The 20023-nt window shown below is 33.3% G+C and overlaps 1 protein-coding gene across 4 annotated transcripts in view; it reads right to left on the reverse strand.

Moving 5' to 3' along the window:
* Positions 1-18616, reverse strand: part of LOC128240808 (interferon-induced very large GTPase 1-like) — a 49794-nt gene extending 31178 nt beyond the window's left edge. For all 4 annotated transcript variants that reach the window (XM_052957697.1, XM_052957700.1, XM_052957696.1 and 1 more), the window contains exon 1: positions 18585-18616. The gene's annotated coding sequence lies outside the window, so the exon portion shown is untranslated. The remainder of the gene's footprint in view (positions 1-18584) is intronic.
* Positions 18617-20023: the final 1407 nt, after the last annotated feature.

Raw genomic sequence — 20023 nt, forward strand, 5'->3', positions numbered from 1 at the left:
TCACTAATGTAATGGTTCAATAGATTCTGCTATCGAAGACACCTGCACAAATCATAAATATCAGTTATTTCCCAAACGGACTGCATAACTGTTGTACAATTTTAATATACATGCGCTAAGACTACGTAATTTTAAGACATCAGTTTGTCCAAGAATTAAATACAAATAATAACAATTATTAATCATGAAAAAGTACGCTTGCCTTTACTGCAATGTTCATTTGGCCACCGTTAATCATTGATAGGAAAAGAACGTGTTTAAATGAATCTGTATGTCCGAAATTTGATGGTTGAAATTCTTGTTGAGGTTCCAAATCAAGCAAAATATTTCAGATAATGTTTTGAATATTAAATTACATGTAAAACTATTCTCCTTACACATCAAAGTATAATAGTGTAAGACACAAAACAAATCCATACATAGAATAATATGAAACATGATGCCATGCTCATACAATGTTTTATAATATTTTATAATTAAGGAAAAATAAAACTATGGTAAAAGATAAAAAGTTCATTTTTTTAAACAAATTTGTGCAGAATTTATACAAAAGTGATCTAAATTTAAAATGTTCATCATATACATAGATTTCATGTTAACTACCTTTGATCTCTTAAATACAAGCACTGGATGTAAAAGGTACATGCTGTCACATCGGTAACCTTGGGTATATTTCACATTTAACTTACGAACATATAAATAGTGTTGACACAACCACGTGTTTAAAACAAAACAAAACAGTTTCATTCTTTAAAATCTTCTTAGAAGTTTAGTGCAAAAAATGACATTTTTCAGATTATTACATGTAAAAATAAACATTTTTTGTAAATATCAGAAATATAATGTTATGTTTTAGAGCATACCATTGATGAAGATCCATCTATTCAGTTATTGGTGGCGATGGCTTAAATTTTCGGACCCTGGATCTGCGGGTCCTGGTTTCAATCCTCAATCGGGGTTCCGTCGATGACAGGTTAACATACAGGAATGGTAAATACTTCCTTATGACATGTACCTAGGAAATTTATATTAATTTCGTCCTTAGTTGAACACTTTTACAGCTCTTTTCTTTATTTGTATAGGCTTTGTATCCAACGAGCAATATCAGACTTTAGTTTTTGTTGATACAAGTTGAATAAATTATCGCTTTAAATAAATAGGTAATAAAAGAAGTTGAATTTATGCTCTCAACAATCTGAATGACAAGGTCAATGTCTAAGCAGTTGAAGAGTTCTCGTTTATGGCTCGCCGTTTGCACAATAATTTATGAAACTTATGATATCACAGGTTTTGGCCTGATGACCTATGTCGAATAAATTTGCAAACTGCGCGTAATATGAACTGTTATCATAGGTTGCTCGTGCCGTTGCTCAATACTTTCCTATAACCTAGGTTATCAGAGCAAATATTGTGGTATCATAACTTTCATGAATTATTGTTGAAACGGCGCGCCATACTCGTTCACGGTATGTTTAATTGCACGTTTTAAGGAAAATATTTCACTATCTAAAATAAATTATGAAACACCGTTTGATGTGCTATAACTAAGTCAATAACAGCTTGCAGTCTTTACTAAAGTTGATATTCGTTCAAATCGGTGATTTTGAAGAGTTACCCAAGCGATTTTGGTAGTAATAAAATGCCATATACGGGAAAAAAAACTACCTAAACAAGAGGACAAACGGATTAAAGACAAGAAAATTAACTTAGGCGAACAGTCTGGACGGTTGATAACATTAAATGTGCGTCTTCGAGTGAATATTTCGCCAAAATACTGCCTAATGTAGGCTGAATGGTGCATTTGACTGTATTTTATGCATAACTTCTATACCATACTTACATGAAACACTCACTTGGACAATCTCAAGGCTGGAGAGAGTCATTAATGTGATATATTCCAAATCTGGTGATATCCCAAATTGAAGACTTTCTGCTTAATACAGCATTACCCCACAGGTCGTTTTTGCCGCTTCCCCATTCTCTTTGAACGACTGTCTGAGAACTATCTTGGAGATTTTTTAAACAAAAGATGTTTGTAGTTTTTTTAATGTGTAAGAATTGATTATATGAGTAATTCTGACATTTTTATGTAACTATGGGGTGAACTATTGTTAGGACACTATTAAGCATCTTTTCACGACTTTTTGCAAATGTTTCCGAATTCTTCTTGAGAATTTAAATTACCGTACCAAAACGACAACATCAAATGCACAAAGGCAACGTATACCTGTTGCTTATGCCATGTTGAGGACTACATACTGCTAGATCTGGAAATTGATCAAACGTTTTCTGATCTGTTTTCATATCTGTTTAATATCCTTTTACTGGCACTAGCGGATAAGGGCGTGGGATTCTTTCAAAACCCTCCCCGCTAAAGTTTTATTAGCAATATGAAAGAAGATTATGTATATAATGTATCAAAACAAATCCACCATTTTAAACTGATATAACCACATTTTACTAAGGGGGATGGGGTACAAGGTATACCAAATATCAATATAAAGCCAATTTTTATATTTCAGGGAGGGGAGAGGGTGACACTTTTAGTTGCTTACTACCTCGAGTAATGCTGCCACGGACGTCAATTCGAATACCCGGCTCTAATTTGAATCTCTACTTCAAGATTATTTTCAATTTTCATTTATGCCTGTAGAAAACAGCTAAGCGTCCATAGGAACTCCTACAACGAACACATTGAGGCTGAATTTGTTCCATCTGATCTGGTTGTAATATGTTATTTGATACAAGTCGGATTTCATTAATACTTAATTGGTAGTGCAGAATTAGTGCACATTGCAAGTTTCCTGCAAGAACATTACCGATGTATTTTTTTCCATAGCATCCCTGATCAAGAAACTCCAGGGCCATCAGATGTAAACCAGAAAAGAAAAGAAAACAAGTGACGATAAAGAGGGTCCAGGAAAAGAAGTCCATGAAGTAGTTTATATTTCTTGTAGAGCTAGAGTTTGATATCATAACATCTTGTCTCTTTTGATGAAAAACCCATGTGTTTGTTAAAACAAATTCTGAAGTATATACCGGTAATAAGTTGTTTATCGTTTATTTGATCAACCCATTTCAAATCCTTTGGTGTGAGGTTGCCTAAGCAATTAGGATGTTTTGTTATTTGTATTTGCAGTTGTGGATAATATTTAATCATTTTTATCTTGTGCCTCTGTATTTGAAAAATGATTTCGAATTATTTTACAATTTGTCAATTAATTAATGTTTTGTCCAAGGTTCATATGTATAAAAAAAGGATTTCTTGAAAGAACATATGTGGATGGACATAATCTCCCATCCAAAGAATGCAAAAATGATTGAATTAAGAGATCAGACATAAAAATCATAAATATACATTACTATTACATGCTATACAATGAAAAAGCTAAGGAGATGTGGAGGTGGTAGTTTAGATAACTTAAGATAATTGGCGAGCACTTCGCCTTCTGATTGGCGTGTAACGTCGCGTGACACGAAATAGGGGTGTTGATTGGCTTTTGGGATAATTTATGCGTGCTGCTTATTCCCAAGAGATTGTGCCTCTCTCGTGCCACGAACGTACCGTCATAAAGATTGAAAAATGTGCAAAGAAATAAGGATTGTTTTTGGCATAAAATTGCATATGTTTAACAAATGAAATAACAACATTAAATGCATTTGTATGAAATGATATTTGAAGTGATGTTTGTTTATGTAAAGGTTAATATTATTTAAGCAGTCAACTTTTTTTTCTTTGTTTATTTCAACGGGAGAGGGGTAGGTCGTTCCTCTATGACTTCTAAGACCCAGACTTTGATTCCAATGATCCAAATTTCTTCCAACAGATCTGGATATTTCCATTGTATAATCACTGGTCCCGGTCATTAATCTTTATTTCCAGTTTTACAGAGACTGAGAACGGTAGTCTTTAGTTTACACAATCGTAGCCTTGTTGAAGACCTTTTTTATACAAAGGTTTTACAACATTATTCTGGTCACTTAGTGTTGATATGGCTATTCTTACCAAAATTAATGTGCCATTAAACGGTGTTTATGTTTAAACTTTTTGCAACTGTGCTGGTTTCTGTAGTTTTTCATATAAATATTTAGAAAAAATGACCCCTGGATCATAATACAAAACTCCCGGGTCTTACTATTAAGACTCTTCTAAACGAAGAATAATCATGTCGGCATGTCGTTTTGTATGGGGGTTCGAACTTTTTCGTTATGTTTCATTTTACTTCGTGTTATATGCTATTTATTTTATGACTGTAAATTGTTGTGTTGACTTTATTTCCGCCCCCTTTTGCACACGGCGAACGTGAGTTGCGCACGCCCCGATTAGGTGTCATTGAATGTCCCCAAGGATTAATAATTTCAATTTTGTGTTAAACGTTTGTCCTCTTGAACCTGATAAACGCCTATTACACATACTAAACATGTAAGTAAATATTGTTAGCAATATTTTGAAATTGATAATGTGTCATCATGTTAAATATTTTGTCCTTAAATATATTTAAGGCATGGATTACCATTGGCAGTAACCACTTCTTCAAGCAATGCTGTTTTCGTTTATCGCAAACGGGTGTGGATCTTTTGCGCATGCTAAACAGGGCATTACTTTTTTGTTGTTTCTTCGTGTTTAAATTATTTATTTAGGTTGAACAGTAGTTTGAGGATAACATTTTCAGATTTCTTAATCATTTCAATTTAAAAATACCCCCCCCCCCCCCTCTTGCTGTTCAAGTACGTATATCGGATTTCTTAGTAACTTCAGACGAGCTGTATTTATTGGTTCTCACTAGCAATGTTAGCTGGAAACATTGAAAGTGGGATACTTTCGAGGTGGGATCTCATTATTTTGTCTTGTGCATTTGTAAGGGTACTAAGGATATAAAAATATTAATTTGCCAACAATTGCTGATATTTCAGTTGAAAGGCAACTTTGCTGCTCATATTTAACACATTTTGCTGGTTTCATTTGTGTCTTGTCCATGATTGGACTTCAAAGTACTTTCAAGTCATAGAACCTTGTCACGTATGCTTTATAAGCCTTACTTATGATAGAGGTTCAAGTCAAGTCCATTACTTAGTCATTATGGTGGAAGAACGTTTTGGTTTATGTCCAATTGTGTTTCTAAAAAGAGGTATATGTTTTGGCAAGGATTTGGTGAGCTTTGGTTGAAGTTGCTCAATTTATGATCCAGGTCGGAAAATTTTATTGTAATGTTTCAAGCGTGCACAGTTCTACATTTATGTTTAAGGATGGAGAATTATATATTAATGTGAAGTTCTTGCTTCAGATAAGCTTCAATTATATGCGGGCTTTTTCACTTGGAACATGTTAACCATTCCAATATAGCCTATTCCCTGTCTTTAGTCGATGTGGTGCATTAGGATCAGGTTATCCACTCAAACATTGTATTTTGTAATTTTTTATACATAAATCTCATTTATTTTTTTAGTTAACTTGGACCTCGTCTGGTTTTCAAAGTTACTATTACTGTTTGTAACAATTAGCGTTTAGTTACCCTAGTGTAATAACTCAATAACTACAAATAGAAGCAGATAATGATTTTTTGCATTAATGTTACGTAAGTGGTTTCAAAGCATTGAATATTGTGACCATACCGCTGAATTCAAACTGGCTGTGAAATCTGAACTTCAACCCAAAGCGAACTATTGAGACTGAAAAATGCAAAATTGTGCAAAGTGCAAAATTGCAAAGAGAACATGTTTCAACTGATTAAAATGCATGTTTCACTTGCAAACATTTGAATGATATAATAAACATGTTTTGTTTTTTAAACGTTCGATTTCAGTTGAAATACGGAGCAAGAAAATGGGCTTCAATATCTCGATGTACAATTAGTTTTTTTCATTCTTACATGCTAGTAATCAGCAAGCAAAAACCCTTTTTAAATTAGATGATTCCAACATTATATGGGGCCACCAAGCATCAACATTTTACATCATAATGAGAAGACTAGCTTTTATGTGGGTCAGATTCCTTGACACTTGTAGTTAACAGGCATTTTATACGTTTGTTCATTGAACAGGACATAAAATAGTTTCACTTGTTGCGTTCGCGTCTGAGGTGTCCAGTATGTTGTTCAATTAATCACTATAAAAGCAATCAAATTCTGTCCAAGAATATGTATGGGCATAATATCGACAAATTCGATAACCAGCGATATTGCTCAAGTCACTCAAAAGTAATCGCCCTTTATAGAAATGACCTAAAATCAGCCCTGTATATTAAATAACTTCAGAAACCTTTGTCCAATCATGATCAAAGTTTGGTCAGAATTTGCATGGGCATATTATCTGGGAAAAAATTATAACCAGCCAAATCGCTCAAGTCACTGGAGAGTTATCTCCCTATTTATCGAAATATGACCTAAAATTGGTCTGGTCGGTCAATAACTTTAGAAGCTTTTGTCTGATCATCACCAACTTAGAAAATATGTGTATGGGCAGTGGAAAGGTTTGATTACCAGACATGTTATCTCAGTCACTTAAGAATTATAACCCTCGAATAGGCAAAAGCTGTATCTATATTGACGCTCTCCATATTTGGCTTATGTTCACCTAACTTGGTGTCCTATCAATAGGATTGGTATATTTGTTGACAGTTGGCGCTCTTTTACATAGTATAACGTTACACTTGCTCTGTTTTATTTCATGAATGAATCTCCCAATCTCCACATAAAATCGTTTGCAACAAAAGCCCACCCACAGCTCAACATTTATTTTACACGGAAAAATCTGCTGTTGGTAGCTGGACCCATGAAAACGTCATGAAACTGGGCATACACATAACCATTTAATGGTTTTATAAGACCCAGGCGACAGTTCAAACATTGATATTGTGCCGAATTTGATGTGTTATAATCAGTTGAGAGAGACGTATGTGGTATTAAAGAATTAACTTGTTAATAAAAGGTTGAAGAGGATGAACCTGTATTTGTACATAACAAGTTGAAATTAGCGCATGTGGTACCAGAACAAGTTGCCTTTTATTTGTGTTTGGGATTATCAGTTTTACAAGTATTAACAACCACTTGTGATTCTTTGTTGTGAAAGAGGGTATAACTTACAGCATGTTACAACGTTACTATAGACATGCGTTCATTATCATGTTACTATTATAATTATTGTCATGTAGTGTCTGAAAGTAAACTACAATGTATCTAAGATGTCAAGTTGGAAGCATTTATTCGGACAGCTATAACTGTAAAGATTATGTAAGCATACATGTTGTGCAAGTTTTTATACATTATTTGTGGATATCCATATATCGGATTATATGGTTTTATTTTTTTCAAATGCAAAATGACAAATACAGACACAAGTGCCTCAATGTATTTCCTCTAACATAGATGGTTATTCAATGGGTTCAAAGTGCGCTGTGCTCAGTTAAATATTTGGGCACATTTGTTTTCAACCAATAGCAGAAGAACACTTATGAATAAGAAGATTTTATTGATTCACAATACAGATGATTCTATATCAATAATAGGAAACAAATATTTAGCTTCATAACGACATAAAAACATGATACTCATACAAACATGCATTAAACTGTTGGTGTGACCATAGTAAAACTACAATACAGTAAACAATCAACAAATATTAAACTGCATTTCATCAACGGTGTTTGTCTCTTTTTCAGCTTTAATAAATATATTTTCACATAACTTGCACTACTATTTTTTAATTTATTATACCAATATTGTTTGGACATTTTTTATACATTTGATTAAATTCTCTTTTCACAATAATTTCGAGCTTGCAATCAAATCTAACAATAATCAAGAATGTAAAAGCCCAACTTGCACTCAGCAAATTACATACCCACGCAAATGTATTATAAACAAAATCAATATGTGTTTTAACTTGTGTATAAAATCGCGACCTCCTCAAATAATAAGAGCAAAATAGATGTGTAATGATTCAATAATAACAAGCAAGTTGAAACAAAAATACAATAATATGTACATATTGACGTGAATGTCTATAAGAAAAAGAGGTGTGAGCCTATTATACAATACGCAAGTTATTTATCATAAAAAAGTCATTGTAAATTTAATAACAAAACACAAAAAACGCAATGATATAGTTCAATGATTTGGTAGCACGACTGTCTTTCGTTTAACCAAAACCTACAAAAATGTTATTTCAAAGGAAATATTTTCTGCTATTCTGAATATATGTACTTATATGTGAGTTGTGTCCCTTGTAATGGATGCACGTTGTTTTTTCGTGTCACAGATTTATCAAATTTAAACAAGTATGGGGATTAATATTGATCAATGGCATATGCGGATTGGATGCTTTACACAGCCAAACAAATGTGTGAGGATTATTAAGGTTTTAGTTCTTCCAAGTGGTTTTGTGAAACTGAAAATAACTCTCAGGCTAGCCACGTGTATCTTGGCTATATTACTGGTATGTGGTGACATTGAATCCAACCCGGGCCCTCCTTAAACCGATGGCACCCGGCCAGCTGCAACCAAACAGAACGGGTGATCGGGAAGAGCTGCCGTAAGTGACCAGAAGGAAGTGTATCAAGGGGAGTCGCCCCGACCCCCAAGGCCATCCCAGGAAACACCCATTATGGAGACGCGGCAACGACGTATATCGTCATACACCACTCAGAAAACAGCGCAGGCACCATTAATCTCGCACGCCAACATTAACAGTTCACATGAACCTTCGCACATCATATAGGGTAATGAAAAAGGTCAGCCTAGTGAAATTTTTGATTTCCTTAAAACAATGAAAAGCGATTTAATCACTCAGAACGAACGTGTCTCTAGTGACATTAATGCAATTAATCGCAAAATCGAAGACGTTTTTACTACGGTACAGGAGCTAAAAACGGATTATCATGAATTGAAACAGGAAAACATAAAACTTAATAATCAGATGTCAGAATTACAGAGCAAGCTTGATCAAATAGAATATCAATCAAGACGCAATAATCTCAGATTCACTGGCATTCCATGAAATATTAACGAGAGATGGTATACTACAGAACAAAAACTGAGGGATTTTATTAATACGACATTAAATTTTGGTCAACAAGCTGAACAGTTTGAGACTGACCGTGCGCACAGAGTGAAATCAAAGGACCCTACATCATGTACAATTATAGCACGCTTCAATAAATTCAAGGACTGTCAAACTATTATTGACAAAGCAAGCACTGTTTTCAAAGGTATGCACAATCCACAATATCAAGTACAACAGGACTATAGTGACCGTGTAAAAAGACACCGGCGAATACTCGGGGAGCGAATGATCCATGAACGCCAGCAGAACAAATATGCGTCCATTCGTTATGACAAGTTGTATGTGAATGATTCTATTTACAAATATGATGATAACAGTGATCAGATTGTTTTCATTGGTAAACGCTCATTCACAAGACCACGTGTCAGATCACCGCATGAAGATGAACCCGTTCTCGATGCGAGCAGACCATTGGTTACGATTCAGCACGAAGACCGTGACGTTGGAGCACGTGGTCCATCAACACCAATCAGCGATGTAACGGAAAAAATTTGATATCATTTGTTTATGTGAAACATGGAGCATGATAACAGGCGAATTCGATAGTTTTTTAGATTCATATTTTCATTTTGATAGTGTTAGATGTATGATAGGTAATGCTAAACGTAATAGCTGGGGGAATAAGTGTATTTATTAAGCATTCTCTGTATACATTGAACATATTCAAACGCATATTTAAGCATTTTGAAGATTGTGTTGTTTTACATGTCAACTTATCGTCATTATATCAATGTAATGATATTATTATGTATTTCGCATATGTTTCGCCAGAGGTTTCCACATATTACGATAGGAAAACTGATAAAAATGGCATATTACAGTTGTTTGAGCATTTCGAAATTATTAGACACGATTATGCAGATACTTTATTATTATTGTCAGGTGACTTTAATTCTCGTACTAAAGACTTCTTAGATTTTATACCCAATGATAATCTTAACTATGTATTTGGCGAAGTAGAATATAAGGGGAGTTATTTTGAAATGCCACGAAACAATAAGGATATGATTCGGGGGAATAATTTTGGAAAAAACATTAGTTAATTTTTGCTGCATTTTTGACGTTCATATTCTAAATGGTAGATTCCCGAGCGATTTAAACGGGGAATTTACATGTTTTTCAAATGGTGGTGTCAGTACAGTCGATTATATGATATCTTCCTCTGACCTTTCTCAATATATTACAGATTTTAAAGTGTTAAATGCAGATGATTCTGATCATTTTCCAATCTCATGTATGTTAAACCTGAAGTTCAAGGAATTATCGCAAACTACGGTTATGACTGATAGCATAAATGCGACTAATGATAGATACAAGTTGCAAAATAATTTGTGTGATACCTTTATAGAAAACATACGTAACTTATTGCATGCTCGTAATGCTCTTATTTTACAATCAATGAACGATGGTATAAATCAATGCATTGAAGTACTGACAAAAATATACTATGATGCTGGAAATTGTATGAAAAGGAAAATTAAATATGTGTCAGACCAACCTCCATGGTGGGACGAAGAATGCTATCAACTTAACAATTAAAAAACATTGCCCTACGTGGATTTCATCATTCTAATAGTAGCAATGACGTTAGAATATATAAAGATAAGCGCAACGCGTTTAAAAACTGTTGCTGTGTGAAGCAATACGAGTATCAATGTAAGAATATATTTAAATTAGTAAAGAGTGCAAACCCAACATCATTTTGGAAGCAATTGAAACTTGGTACAAAGAAATCGAAAGCTGTGTCTAGTATTGCTGCCAATGACTGGCACGATTGTTTCAGAAGCCTTCTCTATGATGAAAATGCAGTATTGGTTGATCCGAAAAGGAAAATGTTCATAATTGTATAGACGAAAGTGCTAGCACACTTAATGATCCTTTTACTTTATCGGAGGTAGAATCATCTATTTCCAAACTAGTAAATAATAAAAGTTGTGGGTTAAATGGAATTCCGTCTGAATTTTATAAATATACATGTTCTGATATAGGACCTTTTTCTTTTTATTATTTAATAAGATTTTGTCAACAGGAGTGTTTCCACAATCTTGGGGACAAAGTATAATATGCCCTGTTCATAAATCTGGGTCAAATACTTTACCAGGAAACTACCGTGGGATATCAATTACAAATGCCATGTATAAGATTTTTTCTGGTGTTGTAAATAAAAGACTTTAAAATTGGGCTGAGCAAAATAATAAGATTGATGAATGTCAAGCTGGGTTTCGTCGAAATTATTCCACGGTTGATTATATATTTTGTTTACAAGCTATGGTTCAGAAATACCTTTCAAAAAAGAGGACGCTTTTACTGTTTATATGTTGACTTCCGTAAAGCTTTTGATAAAATTAACCACGTAAAATTATTTCAATTACTACAAAAGTTAGGTGTACATGGTAATTTTTTAAGAGTCTTGAAATCTATGTACTTTAACCTTAATTCATGTGTTAGAACAAATGGTGGGGTAACTAATTCGTTTCCCTGTAATATCGAGGCAAGGAGATAAATCAAGTTCGACAATCTTTATCCTCTTTATAAATGAGGCATTTGCTCTTTTAAGAGAGAAATGTGGGTCTGGCATTTTCATCACCAACGATATATCAGATATAATATGTTTAATGTTCGCAGATGACATTGCAAATTGCGCCGAAACAACATTAAAACTACAACAGCAGCTCAATACGATAGATGAATTTTGTCTTAATTCCGGTATGGAGGTGAACCTTGAGAAAACAGAAATTATTGTATTTAGAAATGGTGGACCTTTATGGAGCTATGAAAAATGGCAGTTTCGTGAACTAAACGTTAAAACTATTTCAGTTTATAAGTATATGGGACTTCTTTTTACCCCACAATTGTCTTGGACATCAGCTAAAGAAAAGTTGTCGGCTCAGGCACAAAAATCTATATTTGCAATTAAACATTATCAAAAGCCCTTCGGTTATTTCCCAACCAAAGAACTTTTTAAGATATTTGATACCATGATTAACCCTATTTTATGTTACGGTTCTCAAATGTGGGGATATGAGTTTAGTAAAAGTATTAAGTCTGTACATAACGACTTTTGCAGGAAGCACCTTTGGGTAAATAAGACTACGAACACCTGCATGGTTCTTGAAGAGTGTGGTAGATTACCATTGTGTACATCATATTTTTCTAATTGTATGATATATTTTTGTAAATTATTAAGAATGACCAATACTAGATATCCGAAACAATGCTATTTAATGCTTAAATCTCTTGAAGAAGTTGGACGAACTTGCTGGGTAATAAATATTAAAAACATGTTGTTTACATATGGATTTGGATATATTTGAATAACTCAAGACGTCGGAAGTGTTAACGTTTTTTAACAATCTTTAAACAGAGAATTATTGATTGTTTTAACCAAAACTGGTTTGAATCTGTAAATAATTCTGGTCGCTGTTCTCATTACAAAAACTTTAAAACACTGTTGAATGTTGAAAGATACCTATCAGTAGTTATACCATTTAAGCACAAGATAGCACTTTCAAAATTTCGATGCTCATACCATAAATTGAGAATAGAAACTGGTAGGCATCAAAACATACCAAAAGATGATCGTATATGTACTTTTCGTTATGATAACGAACATTTATCTGTCTTAGATTGTGAATATCATGCATTTTTTGTCTGTAGAAAGTATGACAATATAAGAAGACAATATTTGTTTAATTGGTACTCTGCTGGTATAGATTTAAATGACTTTTATAGCCTTATGAAAACAACTAATTATGAGACTCTAAGTAAGTTGTCTTTCTATGTATATCAGCTTCTTTTAGAAATTAAAAATTAAAAGGATATACTCATGCTTGGATATATGCTTAAATTCCTTTCCTTGACACAACTCGTATATTATTTGTTTTATTTTGTATGTCACGTATTTTGGGCCGGTGGCCTTTGATTACTTAATAAATTTCTTGACTTTGACTTTGTTTATCATAGCACTTATAGCACTATATTATATGAAAATGAAAAACCGCAACACTATATACAATTATAAAATAATTTTAAACATTCCGGATGTATATGTACAATGAATATCTCCCAAATCAAGTACATCAATAAAAAATTGTATTTTAAAAAAGCAATCAGTGTCCAAACAGGTTAAAAACACAAACAGAAGCTGAAATTTCGTGAATTTGCTAATATTCAAATGTAATATAAAAAATGACCTAAACACGTTTATTATTATTATTATTATTATTATTATTATTATTATTATTATTATTATTATTATTATCATTATTGTTATCATTATTGTTATTTGATATTATTTATAATTCGATAAATAATCAATCATAGCACATAAGTGAAGTCAATGTCATACAATGTTTAATATAACGACTCATCGTTTCTCAGCAAAACTAATGACGTTGATATAAACAGAGATATGATATACACACAATTGGACGAATAATATTTTATATGATATTGAAATATTAGGACTTAGTTATTGAGATGCTAATGTGGAGTGAACAGATGTTAATGTGAAGTCTGAAAGTGTTGGAGGCCTGTGAAGGAGTCGGGTATGAATGAGATTGAAAATGCTGTTGGGATATTGTTGTCACCTACATGCTTTGACGTAAATGAAGATATAAGCTTCTTACACTGCACTTGCAAGAAAGATGATGTGAAGCAGATACGAAGAGTAACAGTGTTACTGCATTATATGTGGGTAATGCTAATGAAGCAAAACAGATTAGTGAAAATGTGGTAGCTAGAGTGGTTTGCAAAACTACCAATATGAAAGAATTCACGTTTAGAAAGAGGTTCGGTTGTGCTTATAAATGGCAATGCTGGGATCAAAAGTCATGATGAAGTACTATGTGTTAAGTATTACAGATTGTGGGTATTTCACAAATACATTTGTTTTGGATACAGCTATAAGCAAATTCCAGAATTTTTCATTTAATTTTCCAAACGTTTTACAAAAAAAATCACATTTATTGCGAACGTTGGCAAAATTAATATCAAATTCCATAAATCCCCAATTTCGTTTAATTTTTCAAATATTTTACCACAAAAAATCTTCTTTCTCAAAATACGTTATTTCTTAACTTTCGATATTTTAAATTGTATAATGATATCTATCACATACAGTAAATCTGGTTATTTTATTGCAAAATTGGACACAGTTATTGGCAAATTCCAGAAATTCTCACTTTTATTTATTTTTTCAAAGTTTTACCCCAAAAATCTCATTTTGCACCATGTGGTTGTTCTATATCTTCCGTTTGTTAAAAGTAATGCCTGATTTGACACAAATCCACCAAAAGAAATTTTGTACATTTTTTCACCCCATTTTTTTATTTTCCATGGACTATTTGTTAACACCGTGTGTTCACTTAAAACGATATCTACAGCAGTTAAGGTTATATCTTACGTCGTCAGTGAAATAAATCATGTGGAGGAAAATCATAGCTTGTTGTATATATTTTTGAAAAATGTTTATTTTCTTTATGTTAACTCATTGCTATGGGTTTGCCTTAAAATCCTATCTATCTCTTGCTAAATGATTGTTTTTGTTGTAAACGGGTATACCTCAACAGGACTTGTTTCTGCCGATGACGTTACACCACAAATACGACATCAGTAATTGAACTTTTAAACATCAGAGTGCACAAAGGAGGATAAGAGTGGTCATCTAGAACAGGTGTCCGTTTCTCATCTGCCAAGAGGATGTTGGTTTGACACCCACCCTCCGGGGTTCTTTTTCATTGCCTCTCAAAATGATTCTCCCCCAGAAACAGACTCGAGAGAGATTCTTTTACCGAGCTTTTAAATTTAAACTAAAGATGCTACAACAGAAAACCAAATCTCCATCCAATGCAGAGAACTAAGTTTATGATCACAAATGAAAATATGGGCAAATCAGGAACAGTAAAAGCCATATTCTGTTTCATATGTTACTCGTGTGCCGACAAAAGTTTGCTGTTTATCCTTGAGAGTGCAAGGTGTTTGCTGGGTGTTTTCGGTGTCAATAAGATACAGCAAATGCCTTAACATAGTATGGGCAGCACTGGTATGCAATGCTTGCTTGATAGTATGACTTTGCATTTTAAGCTTTATATTATTTCAAATTTTTACCCATGCAAAACACTCGTGATATTTGAGGCAAACTATATACCATCAGTTTCATAATATCAACCTTGCCGTTTTGCAATTACCGCATTTGTTTTTTTGTAAATGCGATTTCCATATTGCCGTCGGACATTATAACATTGATGGATTCAATCTCAGAGATTATTTATGAAAAATATATAGTTATTTCGTTGGATGGATGTCGTCAGTCTAAATAGGTTGTATATAGCATTCTCGTTCATGTAATGCATGTATTGCAAGTTTTAAAGTGTTTTAGCCACATTGATGTACGTTTTTTGTGATTAGTGGTGTATTGGTGGTAAGGCCACTTTGCAATCAAGATGAATCCAAAGGTCGAATAGCCAAACTTTTTTGTGTAGAGCAAAAATGAGATTTTGAAAAAAAAACGATGATTGTGTTGTATGAATCAAAATCGCCGCCATGACTGTTCAAATTAATGGATAGTTCTCCTTTGGTCCTTCGTAAATAGTAACGTTTAACTATTCTTAAGTTTGCAATAACACTAATTTAGGGATTTGATAAATTTGTAATATTACTTGAACCCTTTTGATTTCATCAATGCCCCACCCACATAGCCGCAAATGTGTATATCCGTGTTGCTATCATATTCCATGATGAATATTCTCCTACTCATGTTCCCTTTCTAGACGCGTTATTGCTGTGAAAACGGCTCAAGCGCAGTATGCATTCGTTCGAATCCACTGCCCTATGGCTAACGCATAATTACCAATGCATGCCTAATGGTTCTTACAAAACAAACTTTTTATATATTGGCATAACTTGTTCAAATTTTAGTTACTGCTGATCTTCGCATATACGGTAACTGACTAGGAACATTCATCTCCGGATTGTCCAGGGAGAGGCGAACTTAATCGTTCGAGTCTATTTCATTTATTGTATTGACGTCGATTGAGTGAAAAAATGTTTATATATGTTTGGTAGTCCTGTGGCATCTTAGTCATTCAAGGATTATTTATAATATTTTTTCGTTGTTTTGAACAATCTTCATTTCACTAGCTCTCTTATTATCGTAGTTATGCTTTAACACATCGTATTTACCGATCTTTGATTTTGATCAGTTGTATTCGAATCTTTTCGTAGCCGCCGTTTTGATGCTCCAATCCCTGTCTTAACATGATTATTTAGGATCGTCAAACGGGTCATTGCTTAGAAATATCCACATGTACACAATGCAATAATGATACGGCATAAAACGAATTAAAACATGATAGAAAGGCTTTACAAGAGATGGCAGTCTATGAATACAGACCTTCAAAGTCAAGTGTCGCCAAGCGTTAAGTTTAATCAAAGCGATTCTTGTCTTTCAAAGCAAAGCACACGATTAATGGTTTTGCTGTTTCAAAACACCTAAGAATTTCTTGCTTCGAGTTATCGCCTCATTATTGCATATACCATGTGTATCTTGTCTTGATACGTGTTGCATGAAAGTATCATTTTTGTAACCATCCTGCAAGTATTGATCATTAATAGAGCTGCAACTTATATCATATCTTCTAAACGAGGTATTCTTAATGACAATCAAAATAATTTCCGCATTCAATTTAAGTGAGTCACTATTCCGTTCAAAATATCGCCATTGAGTTTTGTCGTAAAACCAATGGTTACTGTCAACACATTCAATAAACGATTATGGTTAATGCATGGTCGACAACCACTGCATTTACTCCGTTGCACTTCATAAATAGCGAGGTTGTGTATCGGAGATATTCGATGTGGTTTACGTTTCCTTGATACTCTTATAATGCCAAAGCGACCTGCATACCCACACGTATTGGGCGAAATTGGAGTAACCTAATTGGTTATGACTTAATATAACATTTTTTTCGTGTGTTGGGGTGTTGAAGCAGACATTTGTTAATGAAGATGACATGTGTGTGATTATTGAAAAAATTCAATACAGATAGCATTATTGCTAAACTTTATCTATTAGTGAACATAACAGTTTAATTGAAATATTGATCAATTAGTGTTCATCTATGACGGATTTAGAACAAAGAAGTGAACATAACAGTAATAAATGTTTGTTTTTGATGCATTAATTCTGGTGTAAACACATTTTATGGCGGATACACTGGTGAGTTATGTTAGATTTAGATTTGATCATTGCTTGGTATTAGGGTTTATTTTAAATCATTACATTGATCGGCCATTTTGGCAATGATCTAGACACATTCTAGGCAACAGGTATTTAAGACGACGGGATGGATACATGTGAGACTATTATGTTAAATGACATATTTTCGTTTGTATAGTTCGATCAGTCACATTCTATTAAAAAAAGATATTGACCTATATTGAAATGTAGAAAATTGGCCACGGAATTCCAAACTATTGCGCACAACTTGGCGACATTAACTACCATACCGCATTATTAGACCCCTCAAACCGGAACCATTTTGTTGCGGTGAGTTTTGTCATAAGTCGTTAAAATATGTTTATTTCCCGTTTCCTAAGCTACCATTTTTGTACAAATTCTAGACGTTATTATTGCTTTGAGTTTTGGTTTTTTATTTGTTTGATAGTAATCTATTAAAAGTTTTTTTTCGGCTTTAACAATACTGCCGATACAGAGTGTTCCGTAGTTTTAAAGCATTAAACTTATAGTCAAAATATCAAGAAAATAAATGGCTAATAAAAGCTTATTACGAAATAAACTTTCGACCAACTTACCTTTAAGTGGGGGGGGGGTGAAACCGGAAACACACAAAAAAATTTTTTTGACTCTCAGTTCATGAATTGTACTCCTCCAAATTGTTAAAATCAAAACAACTTTTTCAATACGTTCGTGAATATGACGGTTCAATTGTCTATTGTGTGAAGCTTTAAAATCTGTTTTGCACTGCAGTGGTAGTAAAATGAGATGTGATGTTTATCATTAGTGATAAATAAAGCACTATTCAAGGATGAAATATTTTCGTTATTCTGCAAGTTTTGTTAAAATTATGTGCTGCTTGAAATATTCATCCCAAATTTAACTTAAACTATTTTACTGAATGGTACAGTTCCCTTAGTAGAAAGAGTTCGGAAACCGAGTATACTGATTTATGTTTCACAAAAAGCTGAGCTATACATTAATAAGACATTTCTTCGTTCTTTCTGTGTGTATCAAAAGTGCCAACTCTATTTGAATCTGTATTTTTATATTTTATATAAAAAAATGTCTTATTAACATTTTCCTTTCAATCTTACACGGGTAATGGACTTTACACATATTAAGTCAATGTAAATTTTAGCAATGGCGGCATCTCAAACTTTCGGAACTTAAATGAATACGTTAAAAGTTAATATGCTACCCAAAAATAACATTGTAATACTCAAAACAAAATTTCTATTACTTTCACTCCAATGTGAAGATATCGTTTAACTAAAATTCACAATACCTTTCTGGAGTCAGGCTCTGTTCTCATAAAAGCAACTTCCTCTACACAGCAGAAACCACAATATGCAAAACGGCTAGTTGTTCAGCATTGAACCCGCTAGCACATGCGCACTGGCAAATAGATCTTAAATACGGCGTATTGCGCAGCTTTTTGTGAAGAATTAAATCGAAAATGAAATCAATTTGAAATAAGATCATACATGTTTTTCAAGTTAAGGTCGTTTGATCTCTTAAAATAAATGGAATAGCCTAAAGATTCATGCTGTGACGTCGGTTAAAATAAATAAATGTTCCGCATTTTACATACGAACATATGGACATTGTTGATTCAACCACGTATGGTTTAAAAACATTCACTTTCATTCTTTGAAATCTTTTTTATAAGTTGTGTGACACGATAGGCTAAACAGATCATTACATGTGAAAATAAACAATATCGATGGTATAAGAAAATGTCATATTTTACAGCATGCCATTCGGTTTTCGGTGGCGATGGTCTAGCTGTAAACTATGACTCTGGATCGAAGAGTAGCGCATCCAGATTCTACAACTGATCATACGTGCGTTGTTAGAAAAGGTTTACATAAATTAAGTTTCTTGTTTATCATTGCGGCGTGAAACAATCTTACCTTTACTTTAAGCTCTTTTTTGTAGAAGAAATATCAAATAACAGGCTAAGTTTAAGACGATATTTCACTCACCTTCACAAAGGACTTTATATTAATAAGCATTGTCTCTAAAGAGCAATATTGGACTACAGTTTTTGATAAAAGCGATACATGCTGATGAAATTACCTCCTACAATATGTTATTCAAAAGAATGTGTATTTATTCTCACAGCACAATCGAAATTTCATTCAATACCAATCTAAATAACGAGACAAAGTCAATGCTTATCAATGAATTATATTGCAGTTGAAAGTACTTGTGCACGGTATGATAAATTGCAAGTTTTATGGAACTTGTATTTCCCTATCCCAACTAAAATATAGAAAATCGATAGAAGAATAACTAAAGGCATTACTAATGTGCTTGGGATATATTAACAATGATAAATATATACTCAATGAAGAGAATCCGGTTGGAAAATTAAATAAGTACATGTAAAGTCGGTTACGTTATTATTATTATTTTCATTAGCCGTAAAACTTTCACCGCATACGCAGTTGATACATACTTTATGTCTTCAAAATCTCAAGAATGAAACCAACCAACATCACAAGCAAATTAACGTGGGCGAACGATCCGAACGATAAGAAATATTATTTAAGCGTCTAAAGAAGATGATATCGCTCCAAAAAATAGCTAATTTTATGATAAAGGGTGCATTTTGGTGTATTTTAAGCATAATTTCTCGACCATACTGACATGAAATGTTAACTTGGACAATGTAAGGGTGGACGTAGGTACCCCCCCCCCCCCCCGTCGAGATTCGCTTGT

This window comes from Mya arenaria, chromosome 7, assembly GCF_026914265.1.
Source record: "Mya arenaria isolate MELC-2E11 chromosome 7, ASM2691426v1".
Classification (NCBI taxonomy): Eukaryota; Metazoa; Mollusca; class Bivalvia; order Myida; family Myidae; genus Mya; species Mya arenaria.